Source organism: Thermobia domestica, chromosome 5 (assembly GCF_964235325.1).
Source record: "Thermobia domestica chromosome 5, izTheDome1.hap1.1, whole genome shotgun sequence".
NCBI lineage: Eukaryota > Metazoa > Arthropoda > Insecta > Zygentoma > Lepismatidae > Thermobia > Thermobia domestica.
In genome coordinates, this window is record NC_137458.1 from 320,290,678 (window position 1) to 320,312,279 (window position 21,602).

The following is a 21,602-nucleotide window of genomic DNA, read 5'->3' on the forward strand; positions in this document are numbered from 1 at the left end:
GAAAAGAAAAGATTCCACATTCAATTCTATTTTCAAATGGAAGTGTAACATTAATGAGTAATAAATTTTTGAATTCGTTCAAAAATAAATGTGTAAGACTGTTTTCAAAATCATTATACATCCTTACCGGATCCTGTCTTTAGCAGACATATAGGTTTGTTTGATTTGGAAATGTGATTCTTTTCCAGGGCTGTGCAGTGGAAAATCAGCGCCCGGGGCGAGAGTATACGACGGCGCCCCCATACATATATCCCAAGCAATTTTTCCTATCTTTTCCCTTTTTTCTCCCGAATTTTTAGCCCCTTACTTCGCCCCGCTCGCCCCCACACACGGCACGGCCCTGTTCTTTTCATCATCTGATTTCTTAAAAATTATTAAATTTGAGTATTTCCATCTTTTATGGATTTCACTTTATCTAAAACACAAATTGAACAAATATGGCACTCATTTGTCTTCATTCTTTTTGTAGATTTCTTGTTTTACACAATGTAGACCTGATGTGCCTGTTTGTTTCTTTTACCTTCTTATATGATTTATTATCTTACTTGCTATCTCTTTATTATTCACAGTACTATCCACCAGGCCGGTAGCCAGCCCAAAAATGTAGGGAGGGGGCGGCTGAAGTTAGGGGGGACCCGATCCTACCATATTATAGTTCATCACCATGTTATAGTTTGTAAAAAAAGAGACTATTATAGGGGAATCAAATTTATGATGGGATAAATTTGATTTCAATTCCTGAGAATGGATGCGTAAATTATCATACCGAGATGCACGTAGCTCATGGAGAGCTGAAGTTAATGCCACGGGGCTCGAACTCCAGGTCTCCAAGTTTAAAATTGATTATTGTTCGCCGAAAGATAAAAGAGAGAGTAAAAGTGTTACTATTAACTAATATTTACTCTACTTTTTCCCCAAAACGGTGTAACCAGGGCGCTAGGAAAAAGTAGGCGCGTAGTTATTACGAAAGTTTAGGTATAGAAATCGCCGGTTAATTTCGCAGAATATCCACATGCTGCAAAGCTGAAAGAAACATAACATACTAGTTTCGTACTCAAGAGACGGGCTGTGCTGACTATCCCACATGCAGCAAGTGAATAATAATAATAATAATAATAATAATAATTTAGATTGTTAAGCCTGAAAACGGTCAGCTCAGCTTGTCTCTCAGTATGTTGGTGCAACAATTACAAAAATGATCTATCAAAGTTTGGAGAGGGTAGAAAGTTAAAAGGGCAATGCATCAAATGACAACAGTTACATGAAATTTAGGTAACAGTGATAAAATTTATTTTTAAGAGTATAAAAATGAATTAAAAGAATCATAATTAGTTAACAAAATAACAATGACATGGATTTCTAAAAAAAAATAATAATAGATTAAAAAAAAGAATTAAACAAATGTTCTCAATTCCTTCAAATAAGGATATTTCAGTAACCAGATTCTTCTATACTGATGCTAAATTGGGTACTATTCACGAAATCTGAAGGATTTCGGTCTCCTGTTTATCGTTTTACTATTTTTGTTATTCTCTTCATAACATACTACAAAATCGGAGCACTTCTAGAACAAAATTATTTTGACACTTTAGAACAGTTACATAGAAAAATTGAAATAAATTCTCTGTTTTTATGATTTGTTAACTTAAGACAATAGCAAAATAATCGTTTTAGCGAATATAAAAGTACTCATGAAACACATATTATATTTATCAAGGAGAACCATGAAAAGAAATTGATGAAAGTAGAAAGAGGTGAATTAACGAGAGATAATTATGTAATTTTGAATTTAGAAAAATAAATAGGTTTTGACTTGCTAGCAAGATTAGAACAATCAGAAAAAAAATATAGAAAGGAAGATAGGACAGACGTGCACTTCTGAAACCTTATTGTTTATGCATTGGTTTACATAATAATCATATAAGCAAATTTATACACATATTCAGCATTAAAAAAAAAATAAATCACCTCAAGACAAGACATTTAATGATATCAATTATTTCTATAACAATAATAATACAGTGAAACCTGTCTATGTTGGCCACCATCGGTTCCACCGAAAAGTGGCCAACTTAGACAGGTGGCCAATTTACAGAAAATAAGTGTGATTTGTGTATTTTTAGAATAGGATTTCTAGTATTACTTGATTGTAAAATTTTAATAAGCAGTGGCACGACAGCTACTTATAAATAATGTATATAGAGTAATCAAAAATATACAGTACTAGAAAATATTACTTTATAGTATGCAAGAGCGCCGTTTCTCTGTAAATTTGGGGAGGCCCATTTAGATGCAGAAGGTATATATATGAAGATTTTAAGACAAATTGCACTCAAATTATACCAAATATTGTATACTCATAAATAAAATAAGGGCCACATGAGCTTTGGGGAGCCCGGGCCCCCTCGGTCCCCCCAGGATCGGCGCTCTTGATAGTATGTTTAATATATATGCATACCTTTCTCTTCCTGAAAACTAGTCTGGTACATTGGATTATTCGGATTGAAAACACAATAATACAAACAACCATGAAATAAAAGTGTATGTACGCAGTTTATTGAAATTGATATTATAGCACACTGAGTTATTCAGATTGAAAACAAGAAAAGCTAAGTTATAAATTGAGAAATTCATATGCAATTTATATGACTTCTTTTTAGTTGTTACTGAATGGTGGTTCATTCTAGACATATTTGCTTTATTCTTTTTGGCAGATATGCACATTCTAATATTGTAGTTAACTACCTCTTGTTAATGAACTAGAATGTTTCCCTCGGAGCAAAAAATGTTTTGAGAAAATCTTGAGGGAATTCATATCTCGAAACCTCCGCTATCTTATGACATGCAGTCAGGTGCCAATAAATGACAGTTGAGCTTTAACCTTGAGAATTTTCCGGAATTACTAAAGCTTCCCACTAATGAAAGGAGCCGATATAGCTAATGGTTTTACCAAAACAGACAGGGTAAACAAATATGTACAACCATTTCCTGAATTCCTGTACGTGCTTTTTCTTATTCACATCTTCCTTCACCACCCTTTTATGAGGGTAGTGTTCTGGTCATTGACCTCCAAGAACAAATCGTGCGAATCTATTCTTCTTTGTGTCCAGTCATAAATACAGAACATCTGCCTCTTCGAAAGAGTTAGGAAAAATAACAAAACTGTGTTTTTTCGTGGCCAAGATACGCAGGTAAATTTATCATTACCATCATAGGGTAAACATTGCTTCAGTGTGGCCAACTTCCAAGATAGACAGGTGGCCAACTTATAGAGTAGTAAATAACGAATGTCTTATGGGAAAATGCAGGTTCAAGACGAACTAGGCCAAGTTAAGCAGGTGGCCAACTTAGAGAGGTGGCCAAGTTGACAGGTTTCACTGTATATGGTATTTTCATACACATTTACATATACACAGAATATATATATATATTTTTAAACAAATATTCATGGTGGTAATTAAGGAGGTTAAACGAGTATTTGGCCAAGTACTCCAGGGAATGTCGACATTTGAATTTATAGATACGTTTCTTGTAAATATTTCTTAATAACGATAATTAGGCTGGGGAATATCTGTATTTCTAAATATTTCCTTTGCGGGGATACGCCTAAGCCTAATATTCCTCATCTAAACTAATCGAATTTGAGTCACGTTAATTCATAGTTTGATGCCGCAATATATATATATTTCATTTCCTTTATTTACTCTCTATCACTCGGTCTAGATGAACTACATACAGTTGCACATAACTTCTAACTACATGTTCTTTTCATTAAACACTACTCGTATTCATAGTTTATATGACCTAGCTATATATTGTTGACACATTTCTCATATTTTAGGAACAGTAAGCTTACAACCACATACTTAAAAAAAAGAACTTTTCTCCTTGCAAATAATGCCTATTCAATGATTTAAAATTGATATCTCTACAACACTGCATTACCAGTATTAAACGAATACCAGTATAATTGATAAATTTATGTTACAACAACAACAACAACAAAAAAAAAAAAAGGTTGTAAATGCTGAACTGAGATCTGAAACCCTTGTTTGTTAACTTTTTTTTACACTAAGATATAATTCCATTTCTAAATATATTACATAACGTTAATTAATCATAGCAGAAATTCCAATTATATTTTGCATGGTCATGATAATAAAATAAAAATAATGTAGAAAACTCATCCTGGCTATGGTATGTAAATTTTAAAAAAAATAAAGTTTATAAATCGTTCCTTCCGTCCAACGACAGAAAATTGGAATATTGATGATTATTCCGACCTGATGCTACACAGAGTTTATAGATGAGAGGATGGGATCGGCCAAAGTACTCCGGCTTTGAATCGTAACAAGGGAGAAAAATGTTTAAAACTTCTCCTACCTTTTCGCCGTTGCCTTGCATCTTTGGATCGTCCACTATAGATGTAATTACCTCAGTGATGCGAAGCCACCACACTACACTGCACGCGATGTAGTTCCTGCTATACACTACACCGTGGATCATGGAAGTCCTTCCTTCATAACCCGACGGCTGCATTTCTGGCAGATGAGTCTTTTCTGATCCTCAAGCTACCTCCTCTCGAGACGAGGATTCTTGGAAGGTTTTCCCCACTACTGGTATCTCCTACTGGTCATCTAATCTTTCTCTCTTTTATAAATATTGAATTTTTACGCACGCCTTCACTGAGATTCTCCATCAGGCACTAATCTAAGAATTTTTGTCACCACTATGGAGCGGGAATGTAACTTTGCCGCTTACTACGTCGTTTAACCATATTAAAAAAATGTTTAAAAAAATTTCGAACGATATATATATATATATATATATATATATATATATATATATATATATATATATATATATATATATATATATATATAGTTTTATGTACGTAAGTAAATCTAGATTTTATACATATAAATGGTTCTGGAGCGAGTAACTGTCATTTATTTTGTCACGCGGGTTATCCTAGCAAAGCACCACTATTATGCACTTAGCCACACATTCTGATTTTTCTCTTTATACACACAAAAAAATATGTGAACGGAATGTAGGAATCTTGAGTTATGTGGGTCTTTGCACCACTAAGATCTTGCACCAACTAACTTCCCTGAGTGCTTTTAAACAACTCCCAACAAAAATCTTTTTCTTTTCTCTTCTTTGAAAATTTAAAAATTAGAAACTCCCTGTGTTAGTGGCTGGTTTATTTTAAAAGAAAATCCGTTGTGAAGGATGGCGTAGTAGAGTAGATGACCATTGTCCAGTTTTCTGCTTTCTTTAAAAAAAATACGGTTTTCAACTTGGGTGGTGTGCTTCCTTCAGCCAGAGTAGGGGGAACCTTTCTGACCCTTCTTCGGTGAAAGTGGGTGGTCGATGCAAGGCAATGGTTCTCGGAGGTTAGGAGAAGGGATGTTTACTTTAAAAAGAGAAACTTTGACTGCCAAAAATAAGTATTCTAATATAAAATAATTTTGAACGTTATATATTGAAAATAAATAAGAATAATTGTTCATGGGAGCGAATGTTACAAGTTTATTTGCAATAATACCGTGAAAATTTCAGGGAGGGCCAGCAAAAATTTAGGGGGGCCCGGCCCCCTAGACCCCTTGGATACGGGCCTGCTATCCCCCGTGTATTAAAAAAAAAAACCGTGCGGAAAATCTGAATCCAACGTTGCTTGTAGGGGCTTCAAAGAGAGAATATGGGCTTCACCCTTACCATTCTTTCATAATAAACTCATAGTGAACTTAGTCGTGGAGAAGTTGAAACTAGTTCTGCGCTCTGTAGAATACAAGCAAGAATTTGTAACACACAGTAATCTTTACACACACACCCAGGGGCGTAAATAAGGGCCCCGCAGACTCTGCATTGCGGGGGAGCCTCAAGCCACCATGGGGCCCCAAATCGTGAAATAGGACGTAGAGAAGGGGCCCTACTCCACGTAGTCTGCGGGGTGGCCCCCGAGCCCTTAGTTACGCCGCTGCCCCCCCCTCTCTGGATTCATTGTTGCTTTTAGAAAGGGCGTATCCTGTTGCAATGATGTGAACAGACTTTGAGAGAGATGGCTGAAGTTCAATTCAAATGTAGAAGGGACTATGTAGATTATATATCAGAAAACCAAATTGTCCTAAAATGGGTGGAATATAGTCAAAAACTCACAAAACATTAACATTAATGTCAATGGAAAGATCAATTAAATATAATTCCTCCACGTATCTCAAAAACCAAAAGAAGGAAATGGCTTGAATTCAGCTCAAATGTAGAAGAGTCTATGTAGATTCTATATTACAAAACCAAATTATTCTAAAATATATGAAATATAATCAAAAAACGCACAAAATATTATCAATAATGTCAATGGAAAATAATTCCTCCACTTATCTCAAAAACCAATAGAAGAAGATGGGAGAAATTCAACTCAAAACAGACTATGCAGATTCTATATTCAAAAATGAAATTGTCCCTAAATGGATGGAATATAATCAAAAACGCACGAAATATTGACATTAATGTCAATGGAAAATTAATTAACAAAAATAAATTCGTCCACATATCTAAAAAACTATAATACGGAGATGACTAATTGAAACAAATGAAATGAAATCTTCAAGTTTTACGGGTTAAGACAGCTAGGCTAAAAGGGGCAGTGATGATGAGAAATGAAGGAAATGGTGGAGTGAAGAAAGTGGAAGGAAACGGGAGAACCCCGAGAAAACCCACGCTCACGGTGTTTGTCCACCACAAAGTTCACTTGACACGAGCTGGGATCTGGCTAATTAAAAGCTTATTGCAGACATAATGAAGAACTTAAAAAACGATGTATACATAGAACTTAAGGTAAATATGGATGAAACATTGTCAAAAATTAAATTGTTTGAGTAAAATAAATAACAATGATAAAATATATACATTTTCTGCGAATTACCCAGGGCGCCCCACGCGGAGGTTACGTGCTTGATATATCTAACATCTGGATTTGGTATCTCCAGACTCGATTTAGGAAGCGACTTAACTTTTGATCTGATCACGTAACACAATCTGGTCCTTATGGTAAGTCGGATATACCCTTTACTTGCCTTCACTTGAGGTACACTCATGTCCAAAACAATTGTCGCATATCTATAACTGTCTACTTGTAAAAATATAATTTGATAATGATTTCCCAGGGTACTTTTAATATTGACACTATGTGTATAATCAAGAAATGTGTATTTGTCATAAAATTTATAGGAAAAGAATTATAAATATGAAAATTTAGAATGAGTAAAACAAAATGTTGCTAAACGGACAAGAAAGTGTTATTTTAGTTTTATTATTCTTATTTAATGCTCTTTCGACATGAAATTTGCCACATACATGTCTTTGCCGATTATGCATATACTAACATTGTAAGAAATACCGGGCGAATTCGTTATCAAATTTTATTCCTACAACAACATATTTATAGACATGCGACAATAATTTTGGACATGAGTGTACGTATGTTCCAATCAGTATAATACTGAAAAATGCAAAACTAAAATGTAAAAGTAAGTGTTTTTGTATAGAGCCAAAAATAAACTACATAGCAACGACTCCGTATTGTGTTTTGTGTATTCAAGTGTGGTAAAGCAATATATATATATGTTACCACGCATGAAGATACAGAAGAATAAATATGTACATTTCTAATAAGCAAGTGTGTGTATAAACATACTAACTGAGGCATGTTACTATGTATATATTCGTGTGTATGTGTTTTGTGTGTTTCTGTGCTCGCCTCATGTGTCGTGTATATGAATTTTGTTATTTATGCGTAGAATGTGTGTTTGTATCAAGAGCACAGACGAATGACAGAATAGAAGCCGCGGGAAGAAGGGGGAGGGTGATAGAACGTGATATTTATAGCACAAGGACGTATTTTTTTCTCTCTTTGGAGAAATGAATACTGAAGAAAAGATACGAGCCAATGAATGTAAAAGATAAAAATATATTTTATTTGTATGCTGCCATCTCTTCTTCAGCTTTTAAATGCACTTAACTCCACAGAGACTTAGCTAAGATTATTATACAGAAGAAGCATTTCGTGTATTTATTCTCTTTTTAAGGCCTCTTGCTTTACGACATACTATAAACTAGAGTGGCTGGGATTAAAATACATACAAGAACTTTGATCCATAGTGTACTCTGTTGCAGTGTTGCCAAACCGATTGTCTTGTAGAGTCAGATTGAGCCTTTCGATATTTATCAACCATTTGCAAACATTTTTGAAACCTCAACACTTGCTGCCTTCTCCTTGCAGTGAATTTAATAAAATATGGTGTAAGCTACAACGATAGGCCCTATATCTTTCATTAAGGAATAGCTTATCCTATAGAGTTATTGTAAGGTCACTGAACATGTGGACCTGAGGATTTTTCCAAACGAATGAGGAATGTCATACTGTATGGCTGTTAATGGAGTATTTATTTTCTTATGAAATCACAAAATCGCCTGAGTCGCTTTTAAGAGCATTATCCGAAAAAAAAAAAAGATGGCGGTTCAGTGGTAGAGCGCTCACCTCTGGAGAGTGGGGTTTCCTGGTTCGATCCACGGCCAAGTAAGTTTGTGGTGGACAACATCTTGTCCGTGGGTTTTCTCGGGGTACTCCCGTTTCCTCCCACTTTCTCATTCTACCAATTATTCTGTCATCATTCACTTACTTTAATCATTTCTTCTCCCTTAGCCTAAAGGACATAATTTCGAAACGTTAAGCTAAAAGATTTCATTTAATTTTTTGATCATTTCATGAAAAAAAAAAAAAAGCAGAAAAATAACTTAACCTGTTTTGGGTATATATATTCAGGGAAACGAGTAGTATCATATTATAGAGTTTTTAATTAAATATTTATTTATGAAGTACATGGAGCTCGAAAACTATCTGGACAAATGGTGGCACCAAAATAAAAATTTATTAACATAGAAACAGGCCCAGGGGCGTAATTAACGGCCCTGCAGACCTTGCCGTGCGGGAGGTCCACAGAGGCTCCGGGGGACCATAAAGAGTAAGAGAAAGATCGATAGAGGGGGCCCAAGAATTAGAAAAACAACTTTTTCCAGGGGGCCCAAATACGCGCTTCCCCCCAGAAAAAATATCTGTTTTGGCGCTAGTTGAACGTAGGGTCTTAGGCATAAATGTCTACATGCATCTGAATGAATAGACAAATAGACATCCAAAAATTACTTTTTCGGTATGTAGGGTGCTTAAAATGTGTCAATTCACTGAAATGTCTAATTCAAAAATTTACACGATCACAAGATACATATATTTTAACGATAAAAAAGTAACAGTATATCATTTTCTTTAGTAACTTATTGAGTCAGTCTGTTGGCAACACTGCTAGACTAAACTTTTAGTGGTTTTTGGGTAGGAGAGAGAAAATTATTGTGTGAGCTTAGAAAGAACTGATAAGTAAATTAGAGAAAGAAATCCCATAAAGATTTGCTTTCCATTTGTGTATATTTATAAAACTCTTAGTTATGCACTTTTACTGCACACTGGTCATAAAAGAACAAGAAAAAAACGCGATTTTTTTCTGTTTAAAGAATGCTGTTTTTATTAAGTTTGTTGTTGTTGTTGTTGTTGCTTTACAATCAAAGGGATATAAAAAATATTCTGTATTTTCTTTTAGTAACTTTATGTTTAAAATATCTGTCATTTATTTATAGTTAAGGCCATACGCAGTATTCTTTTTTCTTATGCTAATACTCAGATAATATGGGCCTATTGCAGTAAATTGATTCTACTCAGATAATATGGGCCTATTGCAGTAAACTGATTCTCAACTATTTACTATTTTGGTTGACAGAAAAAAACTTATTTTACGAAGCCTTTATAATGGACTAGGTGATACTACCTTATACAGAGTGGCCCAAAAGTAGGTATACAGACCAGCATCGATCAAGTAGGACATTTTAATTTATTAAAATAATTAATTTAATTTCTTTGATTTGTTCCGAGCTTAAGGTAAAAGCGAAAATAAATTAAGAACAGATAAGGAAGAAACTAAGTCAATATTTGTATGGATAACAATGAGTAAATGATATGTCATGACTAGGGACCGGATTTTAAGGTGAAAAAATGTGGTAGGAAAAAGGGAATAAAAGGTGCTGAAAAATCATTCAAAAAGGGCGCCAAAAAAGTGCAAATAGGATATCTTTATTAAGTGCTATAGTATACACTTACATGAACATTCTTTATTCATTACACCAGCAAATATTGTTAAAATCTTGGCTTTAAACATTTAACATAAATTGCAAAATTGATTTATTTAATCTTAAACTTGTGCAACATTCAACATTCTTGTAATAAAATTGTGGTTAAAACCAACTCGGTATTTTAAAAAAGAAAACATTAATTTAGCAATATTGTGGCTTGAGAACCCGTTACATGTTTTCAGAAACTGGTTATACTTGATTATGCACAATATTTCGATATTTTCGAGTGCTAGTTTCTATCGCTTGGAACTCAGGAGATCCTTGTATGAGGAGAAACTTCGCTCGACATCAACGGAAACCAGCGATGCATATCTTGTAAGCACATAGAAAGGAAATTGAAGTTGCAAAGGTTTCTACGTCGGAATTGTTTCGCAAATTCAGTTCAAATTTGTCCCTAGAAAATCTGTCAAGATTGCTTCTAAATTTATGGAATGTTATATGTAAACCAGATTGAAAATAAAACAGATTCTTCTGTCCAATATTTTTTTTTAAAAAAAGGAGAAAAAAGGGACAATAAAGGTGCTGAAGGCTAAAAGAAGTAAAGGGGGGATTTTATTAATCTAGGAAAAAAGGTGCAACAGTCACGGAAAAGGTGCAACCAAGTGCGTTTATTAAGTTCGTTTTGTGCCCGGAAATATATTTTATAAACTTTGGCTGTTATAACAACTAAATTTTTAGAAAAGGTGGCACCTTAAAATCTGCTCTCTAGTCATGACCGATCAGTACGGGACTGTATACCTACTTTTGGGCCACTCTGTATATCTGTTCTTCAACGGAAATATGTTTATGAAAAATATTTCAAAGGCATATTTGACTTGTTTTCAGATGTTGAGAAAAATATAGTAATTTCCCCTTCATCCCTTAGCATAGAAATTTTCTGAAAGGTTGGAGCACATGTTTACTTACTTTTAATAAGGAATTTATAGCGTATACCAAGTTTTATTTTCCGAAAAGAGGACCTCGCTGCGACATACTATTTTCAGAATATGAATTTTAATGAAAGCAATATAACAGAAACCGACTAAATTTATGAGTTAACTATGTTCTAAAATTTGTTTCGAACGGATCACTGTTTTTTCGTTATGTTGAGACAGACAACGTCGTTCTGAATCACTATATATATATATATATATATATATACAGGACCGGATCCAGGATTTTCAGAGGGGGGTGCACCTATAACTATCAGTACATCTGAATCTCATTTAAAATTTTTAAAATGCCTTTAGGCATCTGTGATGTGTATGAGGAACTAACTTAAACTATTGTATTTAGCAAAACCGCTTTCTTTTAAGTCCGAAACAGAAACATGACATGAAATTGTAGGAAAGTATTGCTATTTCCACTGCCAGTTTCTCACTTTAGATAGTGTATATTCAGAACGGACGGGGGGAGGGGAGTTCACGTGCTCCGGTGCACCACCACCCCTAAATCCGGCGATATATATACAGTACAACTCCTCAAATCCGAACCCCGGAAATCCGAAAACCCGGCAAATCCGAACACGTTCTTAGAAGAAAAAAATAACTACAGCTGGAAAATGAAAAAAAATAGATTTAATCACACAATTTTTTTTTTTTTTTAAGGTTTCAACTTTTTAGACTTAATGCTTATTCAAAATCATTATCTAATTATATTCTTACAAGAAGACAGTTATAGATATGCGACAATCATTTTGGACGTGAGTGTACACCCGCCAGTCAAGGTCACTGCCCTTTCGACCACTGGGTCACCCTGTCTAACCTCAGTCGTTGTTTTACCGCCAATTCAGTGACGAAATAAGCACGTAATATTATTTCCCGGGTAATACGAACACCCCCGAAATCCAAACAGGCTTCAGCCCCAATTAGTTCGGATTTGAGGGATTGTACTGTATATATATATATATATATATATATATATATATATATATATATATATATATATATATATATATATATATAAATTTGCCCACTTCCACTCTTAGAAGCTAATTTTTCCAAAATGCTGAGATTCGTGTCCAAGTAAAGTGTGCCTCATAAAGAACGTAACTTTTGATATGCTCCCCATTTCATGTGTTGACTTTGTACTTATGAAACGCGAGCTCTGACGCGATGTTGCCGAGTGCTAAGGGATGTGGTGGCTATGGCTAAGCAGACGAACTACAGCGCGATCACGTGGCAGAGGATAGACGTGGGTGTCTACAAAATAAATGTGGCAATACCGCTGGCCTCTCATTTGCTAGCAGCATTTAAAAGGAGCTTGGAGCGCCGCCTTCAAATGCCAAGATGTTTGTCACGCCGTTTAGTAGTCATGGAACGCCGAATAGCGCATGGTTGTCATTTGTTTTCTGTACGGGTAGGAATGGATCGCTTCACGACTAGAGATGCGCACGAGACAAGATTTGTGGTTGTCTCGTCTCGAAAATGTGCTGTAAAAGTAATGTCTCGACTCGAATATGTATATTTTTCTATTGGAAGAGCCGTGTCTTTACTCGAATTTTGTCAGGAAAATCCTGTCTGGACTCGTCTCGTGCGCATCCCTATTCACGACGGAACAGCGTGTTGTCATAGTGAAAACGTATTACAAATGCGGAGAATGTTGTTGTGTAGCGATTGGTGAATGCTTGGCGATGACGATTATGCGCTATTGGGCGCTCCATGGCTAATAACCAAAAGACAACAGATGAAAATCATGTAATGGTCAATGCTGCCAACTTACTATTTCAAAAGTTGCATTCTTTATGAGACACCCTTTTACATTCATAAATTCATGTTAAATGGTTCGTCGTTTTTCCATGATGATGAAACAGACAATTTTGATGTCGTATTTATATATTAAGAAAAAAAATTATAGAAATTGGCTCTTCTCCCTGAGGAGCGTAATTTCCGAACTCTGAGGCACGTATCTATTTCTTTTGGTTAAAAAGTTTATATTTCGAGTTTCATCTCCCTAAGGTAAGGGGCTCCTGAAGTACCCTGTTTCTGGGATCATTTTAAGTACCTTTCTCTCTCTAATAAGACACTCATTTTAATAACACTGGTGTGATAAAAAAAAAAAAAACGGCTCAAGGTCAGTGCTCTACTAAGTGCTTAAAAATTCATTTGGTTCATTTGTTTAAAAATTGATTCATAAAATTCTTCGGGGATATGAGATTTCATTTTCTTACTATCCCCAGAAATGAGGGTAGTGTAGGGGAGAGTTGATCTCTAGTGCGTAGGGTCCCTGGTTGAATCCCAGTCCATGTGAGTTTGTGGTGCACAACATCGTGCCCGTGGGTTATCTGGAAGGTTAGAAGGTTCTTCCCACATTTATGTAAGCGTACGTCGTAAAATTAGACATTTCTTTTTCGTTGTACCGTACAGTAAACATCGAAAATTGCCACTTTTTCGCAAACGAATCGAATGATCTTTATTATATTTCACAAATCAATATTTAGTGAACATCACAAATAGACTAACTGAATGTTTTAGAAATAGTGAGAACTAAACCCGAGTGCAGTGCCGTGCGGTGGGGGGCGAGCGGGACAACGGCCCTTGGCGCCAAAATAAGACGTCGCAAAATTTGGAAGGAAAGAAAACAGAGAGAGGAAAAGTGTTACTTATGTTAGAAGAATGTATATGCACTTATATATAAAATTGAAGGAAAAAGGTAATAAAAAAAAAAGTACTCAAAATCAAGGAAAAGCAGGGTTTATTTTGAGCGCCGTCGTATATTCTCGCCTCGGACACTGATTTTCCATAGCACGGCACGATCCGAGTGGTCAGGAAGAATGAAGAACGAACAGTGAAGTTTAAATTAGTTCAATACGTACACTTTTTTCTTTTCTTTTTCTTTTTTTAAAGGATTTATAACAACGTAAGTGAGTTCATAGAAACTTGTAACGAGATTCGTACTTCTGAACGCTCAGATCTTTTTGGTGGGCCCGAGCTGTACAGAACGTCAGAATATCGATACTCTACTGTATAATAAATTATTATTACTTAATTTACGGTTACTGTAAGATATAAATTTGAGTATCTTTAAATTTAACGATTTTAGACAAATTAGTATGATGATGAAAAGTTTGGACAACTTTTTTCAAAATCAAATGGAATTAAATATATCAGTTTAATGTCTCACGATTATGCCCTTTCGGCTAAGAGAAACGATGATTAAGGCATATGAATGGTGATGGAAAAGTTGGTGGAATGGGAAAGTTGGAGGAAACGGAAGTACTCCCGAGAAAACCCACTGACACGATGTTGTTCACCACAAACTTACTTGACCAAGAATCGAAACAGGGACTTCAGGCACCAAGGTAATCGCTCTACCATTTGAGCCCTTTTGATCCCTTTGAAGTTTGATGCGCCCTCACAGTAGCTAATTTGAAAGCGCTTCTCCTGGCTTGTTGTAAGGCAACAGGAAGCCTATATTTCCATTTCTCACACAAGTACTACAAAATGAGAAAGGTCCCCAGGACGAAGATGGGAAATCTATCACCGGATGCTTGACTTCTGCTACATGTGTGCGATGACCTTTTGTTCATATCCTATCATGTGACTGTGTTTAGGTGACCTATAATGGTTATAAATAGCACAACATGTCTATTTATTTCTGAGTCCCTTTGACCAAAACGCGATAACAGCGTAACTTAGTCCTCTAAAAAGATATCAGAGTATCATTTACAGAAATAAAAATACGAGAAGTTCACATGGAACAGTCGTAGTTAGAAGACCCTGGGTTGTTTATTTCTTTAATATTGGCGCCACCACTGGAATTTTCCTATGATTCTGCGGTCTTAGATAATTGATACTATGTATTAAAGCCACGTGTTGAATCAGAAGCACGTGCATTGAGTTAATCGCTCGGCGTAGGCTATCAGTTTGCGTTTTCCGCACTCGGAATGCCCAGAGTTCGAATCTGGTCCGTATGACAGATTTGTCTTAACTACGGGACAAGGATTGATGGTGTCTCATCTCGAGTAGGGATGCACATGAGACAAGACCAGATATAATTTTCCTGACAAGGTTCGAGTCGAGACACAACTCTTCCAATAGAGAAATATACATTTTTCGAGTCGAGGAATCACTTTTACAGCACATTTTCGATACGAGACAGCCTCAGATCTTGTCTCGTGCGCCTCCAATCTTGTCTCTTGCGTATCGTGAAAGTAGAAAAACAGGAGCTCGAAAAATAGCAGTTCAAAAAGAGTTTTGCCCGTGGCTTTTAAAACTAAAGGTAGAACCCCGAGGAAACCCACGCATACGGTGTTTGCCCACTACAAGGTTCACTTGGCGAAAGCTGGGATCAGGACCCCAAGCATCAGAGGTGAACGCTCTACCACTGAGCCACCGCGGCCCCCAGTACATTATGGAATGAAGAAAGGATATAGTATGTTTTGAAACAAATAATTGCTGGATATAGTACATATTGAGACAAATGTGTTTCTAAAGTATGTTTTAACACGGTTTTCAGAGGTTTCTGATATAAATTATCATCATATTTATGCAGAAGTACCACTAGCGTTTATGTTCCCAATAAAATTTCTAATTCTGAAAAAAAAAAAAGAAGAAGAAGTATATAAGTACCTTTTGGAAATAAGCTCCTCTGAACCAGGGCGCAAAATTTCAAAGTCAGACGCACTCGCCAATCCAAAAATGATGGTCACCAGTACCTCTCACATGCAAATTATGAGCCAAACCATTTCGATTGAGGGTGGGAAAGGAGCGGCAAATTACAACGTTGTAAAGACTTCACTTTCCATGTCCGTTAAGAAGATATCAAATTCCGTATTTTCTCTCACTCAGTAACATTATTTTCGAGCGAAACAGACACTGCGCAGCCCTGTGAGCCTAGGCACAAACTATTCCTATTGAACACTGGTCGCCAGCTCTAAATTTCTAGTCGCCAATGGCGACCGAAAATTTTGCGCCCTGCTCTAAACCCCTCTGATCTTCTTTTAGTGTACAGAGAAAAATCCGTTCTCCGGTCAGCGGTATATTGTACAAATATACGGTATCCTCGTGCTTACTATAGAAATCTGCACGGAGCATACGTTATCCGTATGCTACATAGGCACTGCCCTCAGCTTTTACATAATGCCGTTGCAGGATGTCTGACATCTAACAGTTTTCCGTATATCACATGCATATATTTATGTTACCTTCGTCAGCTATATGTTATATACATCCATTTGTATGTGAGATCCTGACCGCCTACATTGTTTCATACGGAAAGTACGTATAGATGGAACACTTATACAGAAAGTATTATAGGGCCGCGGTGGCTCAGTGGTAGAGCGTTCACCTCTGGTGCTTAGGGTCCCGGGTTCGATCCAAGCTCCCGCCAAGTGAACTTTGTGGTGGGCAAACACCGTGTGCGTGGGTTCTCCCGTTTCTTCCCACTTTCTTCATTCCACCATTTCATTCATCACTCATCATCACCGTCTCCTTTAGCCTAACCGGCATAACCGTGGGACGTTAAACTCAAAGATTTCATTTCATTTTACAGAAAGCAGGGTTGGCAAAAACCATGGTTTTTATTAAAAAAACCAAATAAACCGGTTTTTTTGGTTTAAACCAGGTTTTTATGGTTTAAATAATTTGCTCTATATATTCATATCATATATGGACAGAAATAAGTTTGTTTTGCCTTGATGTTATTATGCGACAACCGAGTTATGCTGGAAGGGGTCACATAAGCTTAAAGCGGAATAAAAACCGCTTCTCGAGTTACATCCGAGAGAAATTGTCCACCATTTGAACTCGGAACCAGGACTAATTGGCCACAAATGCGATACGTCTGCCGACTCACTCACGAAGGAATCCTGATAAAAAAAAAAAAAAAAAAAAACGTTGTACTGATCTCTGTCAAGAGTCATTTCAGAAGAACAAAAAGATAAACAGTTGCACAACTGAAACCATTACACAGAATTACATATGAACAATTTCAAAGTACTACGGAGTACAGAAGAACTAATTTAGTTCAAGTTAGTTAATAACGACTTTTATTGGTCCAAATTAAAGAAATACACCGACTTAATTTGCATATCAATAAGAAAAGTGAATAAAGATACGAATTATTTGAGTCCACTTTGGCTCAGACTCGTTTATACATAAATAGATACCAAAGATACTTACTTCACTAAATGCCTCTTGTGAGGTCTGTATGACCCCCCCCCCACACACACACACACAAAAAGTACGGCATTTTCGATGTATTTTATCAATAGTAAACATTGAAACGAAACAATATTTAGAATTTTTCTTCGATTGCAATTACATAACAATAATAACTACAAAAAAATCACAAAATAAACGTTTATAAACTTATATAAAAAAAAAAAGTTGCTTTTGTAGTATAATCTTTTTGAGTAATGAATGGGGAATTTAGGTCTGAATATAATACGAATAATATACGGGAGTGAAACGTGATAACCCACAAATGTGTGTTCATTAAGATTTTACAAATACTTACACTTTTACGAACATTTTTTTGTTTTTTGGTTTAAACCAGTTGGTTTTTTTGAAAAAACCAGCTGATTTAAACCTTGGTTTAAACCATGGTTTAAACCACCTTGGTTTAAACCAGCCAACCCTGACAGAAAGTATTATAAAACATGCGTTATACGTTTGCTGTACGTTCAGTCCAAAAACTACAGGAATTACGCATGTTACCTATCTTTTTAAGTATGCCACCTACATTTTTTTTTCTCAATGTGCATTTTATAAAACCATTGTTTTTGGAAATATTTTTCATGTTATAATATTTAACCATTTAAATTAATTTTGAAAGTACGTTGTAAATCGCAAAACATTCTACCCTTTCCTTGAATGCTTTACAAAGAAGTTTCTGATTAGCACTGAGCCACTCTCCCATCTGTTGGAGTAACGCTTAATTAACTGATGCTCTTTACACATTTATATGTAATCCAAATACATTTTGTAATGATTAATTATACAGCGAAACGATATGTTTATGTGAAAATATTGTATTGTTGCCGGGTTTAACATAGTGTAATCGTGCTGAATTTTAGACCTGGAGTTCCGTGGTGTTCAACCTTGGTTACGCGTTCTCCTGGAGGTACACGCTCGTTTCTTAAAGAGAATGTAAAATTGTGTCAGCAGTGCATTATGCTTTTGTAAAAATATTTATTGCGTGCTAACTGTAATATATTTCTATTAAATTTAACCATGATCTCCAGTTTATAGTAAAACTGGGTTTATTAACAAGTAATAAATGCATTAATTTGTTTTGGATATAGTTACCCAGTAACATAGTAAAATTTGTAAAGTAAGATTCAAGGTCCCGAGACCGAGATCATATCATTTTAAAGTGTTCGTATGATAAATATTTATTTTTGCATAATATCTTGCTCATGACCGTTAAGCCCTTCTTGCTGAGTCTCTTCCGTGTGCACTCCACTGTAGTTACCCATTATTTAAATTAAGAATTGATTAAATATGTGGTTTGTAACGACCAATATATTTATCTTTTATATTTTTAGGGTTACACTTTAGCTCACAGTCCGAATATTTATAATCTAGTCTACTATTTTACCAAAATCCATTTAAATACTCCATCTTGATATTACCATTTAATATAAAATGCGAAATGAAGTAAACATTTACACCTTTTAAATAACATACATGTTGATTCTACAAGATGGATATATTTAATGTTTCTCGTTTCTATAACGACCAATAACACATATCGTCAGATTACTATGTTAACATAACATCAATAATGATATCCAAGGATGTTATAAATAGAGGATCTGCTTATATGTGTCTTCATCCTATTAAAACAATGAAGCCAAAAAAAAAAAAAAAAAACGAGCATCGGCACGTCTGATTGGCTATTCTCGTTTCCGCCATCATCTCATTGGCTACTTTCGTTTCCGCCATGATTGTTGGCTCAAAATATTGCGAACCTATTGGGCGGTGGCGAAACTGTGACGTGGCTTCAAGATTTTGTTGTAAGGGCAGATCCTCTATTTTATGATCCTTGATAATATCAGAAAATATATTTTCTTCTTCTTCTTTTAACTATCTTGTGCATACTTCAGTAGCACATATTGCCCGTAAATACAAGAGATAATGTTTAAGATTACATGAAAAATACACAAATATCGTGATAGGGTATACACTTGAATATAGATGTATCATTACGGCCACATGAAAAAAAGTTTGATACAACTTCATTAGTTGGTATGAAAATTGCCAGTAAAAATTAAGTTGCAAGATTTGACATTAACAAACAAACAAACAAAATAACCTAGTAAAACATTATAAAAAAGTTCTGTTGATTATCGCGCTTATGTACTGTACAATCTCTAACTGACGAAATATAATTGATGGTCCTGCACAAGTCATCTTCAGAAGAGAGAGGGCAAGATCACTTATAAATTCCTAGACTCCCCCCACCTTCTCAAACACGATTTAAAACTATTAACATTCTATCCATTGGATTTTCGTCCGTCTGAATGTTTCAACACTTAAACATTCCGATGCTCTTTTTTTTTTCCTTTTGTATTTGTATTACAAAACAATGATAGAAATGGTTGTGTTGACATGTAGAATGATGGTGGCCTCTGTTGAATATTTAATGAAGAAATCACGCAGCGTTTGAAACGCTCTCTTTTGAATCAATTAAAATAAATCATACCAAATTGATATTTTGACCTCTCAGTGTCTTGTTATTTATTTATTTATTTATTTATTTTCCTTTCAACACGTTTATACGGTGCGTACAAAGAAAAGTTGTACATAGTTCTTAAATTTCAAGGTAGAAAAAAGTACGATAGATGGCTGTGTCGTCTCTTTATTTAATGATTTTGTTTTTAGACACACACAGCAGTAACTCTTTCATGTTTCTTTTCTCTTCTTTAAGTGTGGATGTAGTTCCTAAACCAGAGCTCCAAATAGACTGTAGTGAACTTTAATTGGTTTGTGTTTCATTATTTTTATTAATTTCTCCGTACTATTCAGAAGAAAAAAATGATTTAGTATTGTAGAGTACTTGCGGACCCACTAGACAAAACAAACTTAACATGAAGTTCGAGTATTCTTACTTTAAAGTGTCGAAGTATCTTGATAAATAATAGGGATGACCAATTCCCAAATTTTTAAAATCGAAGGAATTTTTCTCAATTCCGAACTTTTCTAAATTTAGGAAAATTTTGGTCAGCCCTAATACATAACAATCCTTTGCTTGTGATGTGAATTTGGCCCAACCACATAAGAGAAATACGCAAACTTTTATGCCAAGATCAAGTGCTTATTAATACTCAAGTACATATAATTAGTGTTTTAATTGTTTTAGAGATATATATTGATTAGCTCTACTAAGATGGTTGGGCCAACTTCATACGTCCTAAAAGTCGTATCATAATCAAAATTAAATTCAGTAACGTAACTAAGGGGGGAGGCAAACGGTGTTTGTGCCCCGGTTGCCGAATTTGAAGGGGGGGGGCGCAAACTAAGCAAATATTTATTTTCCCTATAAGGCAAGGAAAGGAGTTTTAGCAAACTAAAGATCATTAAAAAAATTAACTCAGAAACTTAACAGGACAACAACGACTCACAAACCTTAGGATCATATCCATAGAGTATTAGTTAGTCTCAAAGCTATCTTTTGAGGACATTGTAAAAACCTTTGCAACCAAAAGAGCCCGCAAAGTTAAATTTTAGTTCCAGCTTTTTGTGTTTTCATTTAACTTACGTCGATTTAAGGGATATGCAAAATGTCCGAGTATAATACTCGAGGCAACAGCTTGACTGTTTGTCATAATTAATTATTCTATTATAAAGCAATAGGCTGTTGATTCATTCTGCACATATGCACATCCCGATATAATTCCAAAAACATTGTGATTTGCAATTATTATGATAAGACTATAAGAATATTTCGAGTATGCTACTTTCAGGATATTTGTCAATCAAATACTAATTAGTTGAGTGTTTTATCTTCTACTAAAAACTAAATTACGTATTGCAATTTTGAAATCATACTTTAGCACTTGAAGAAAAAATGGAATAGGAGAATTGGAATAGAAGGAGCGTTTTGCTTTGGTTGGTCACGGGGAGGGGGAAGAAAAGACGAGTTCCTGCCCTGGGAACAACTAGCCTAGTTGCGTCGCTGATTAAATTGCACAGGATTTAGTGCTTAATTAGTGTTGTTCATCTCACATAATCCCAAAATTAGTGCTCAATAAATTAACTCATTTATGTTTGGGATATGTGTGAAATTGAACAACTTCTTCGAAAAAACGAATAGTTTTCACGTCAGAATGTAGTACTTAATTAGTGCTTTCAATCCCATATGGTCCCGAATTAGTGCTCAATAAATAATGGCATACAGGTCATACTTATGTTTCGGGCATAGATCTTATGTGAAGATGT

General features: G+C 35.2%; 1 long non-coding RNA gene across 1 annotated transcript in view; it reads right to left on the minus strand.

Annotated features, from left to right (window-relative positions):
• Nucleotides 1-4,781, minus strand: part of LOC145684966 (uncharacterized) — an 87,846-nt gene extending 83,065 nt beyond the window's left edge. Inside the window, exon 1 of the long non-coding RNA XR_014131440.1 lies at nucleotides 4,384-4,781. This is a non-coding gene — a long non-coding RNA (uncharacterized LOC145684966). The remainder of the gene's footprint in view (nucleotides 1-4,383) is intronic.
• Nucleotides 4,782-21,602: the final 16,821 nt, after the last annotated feature.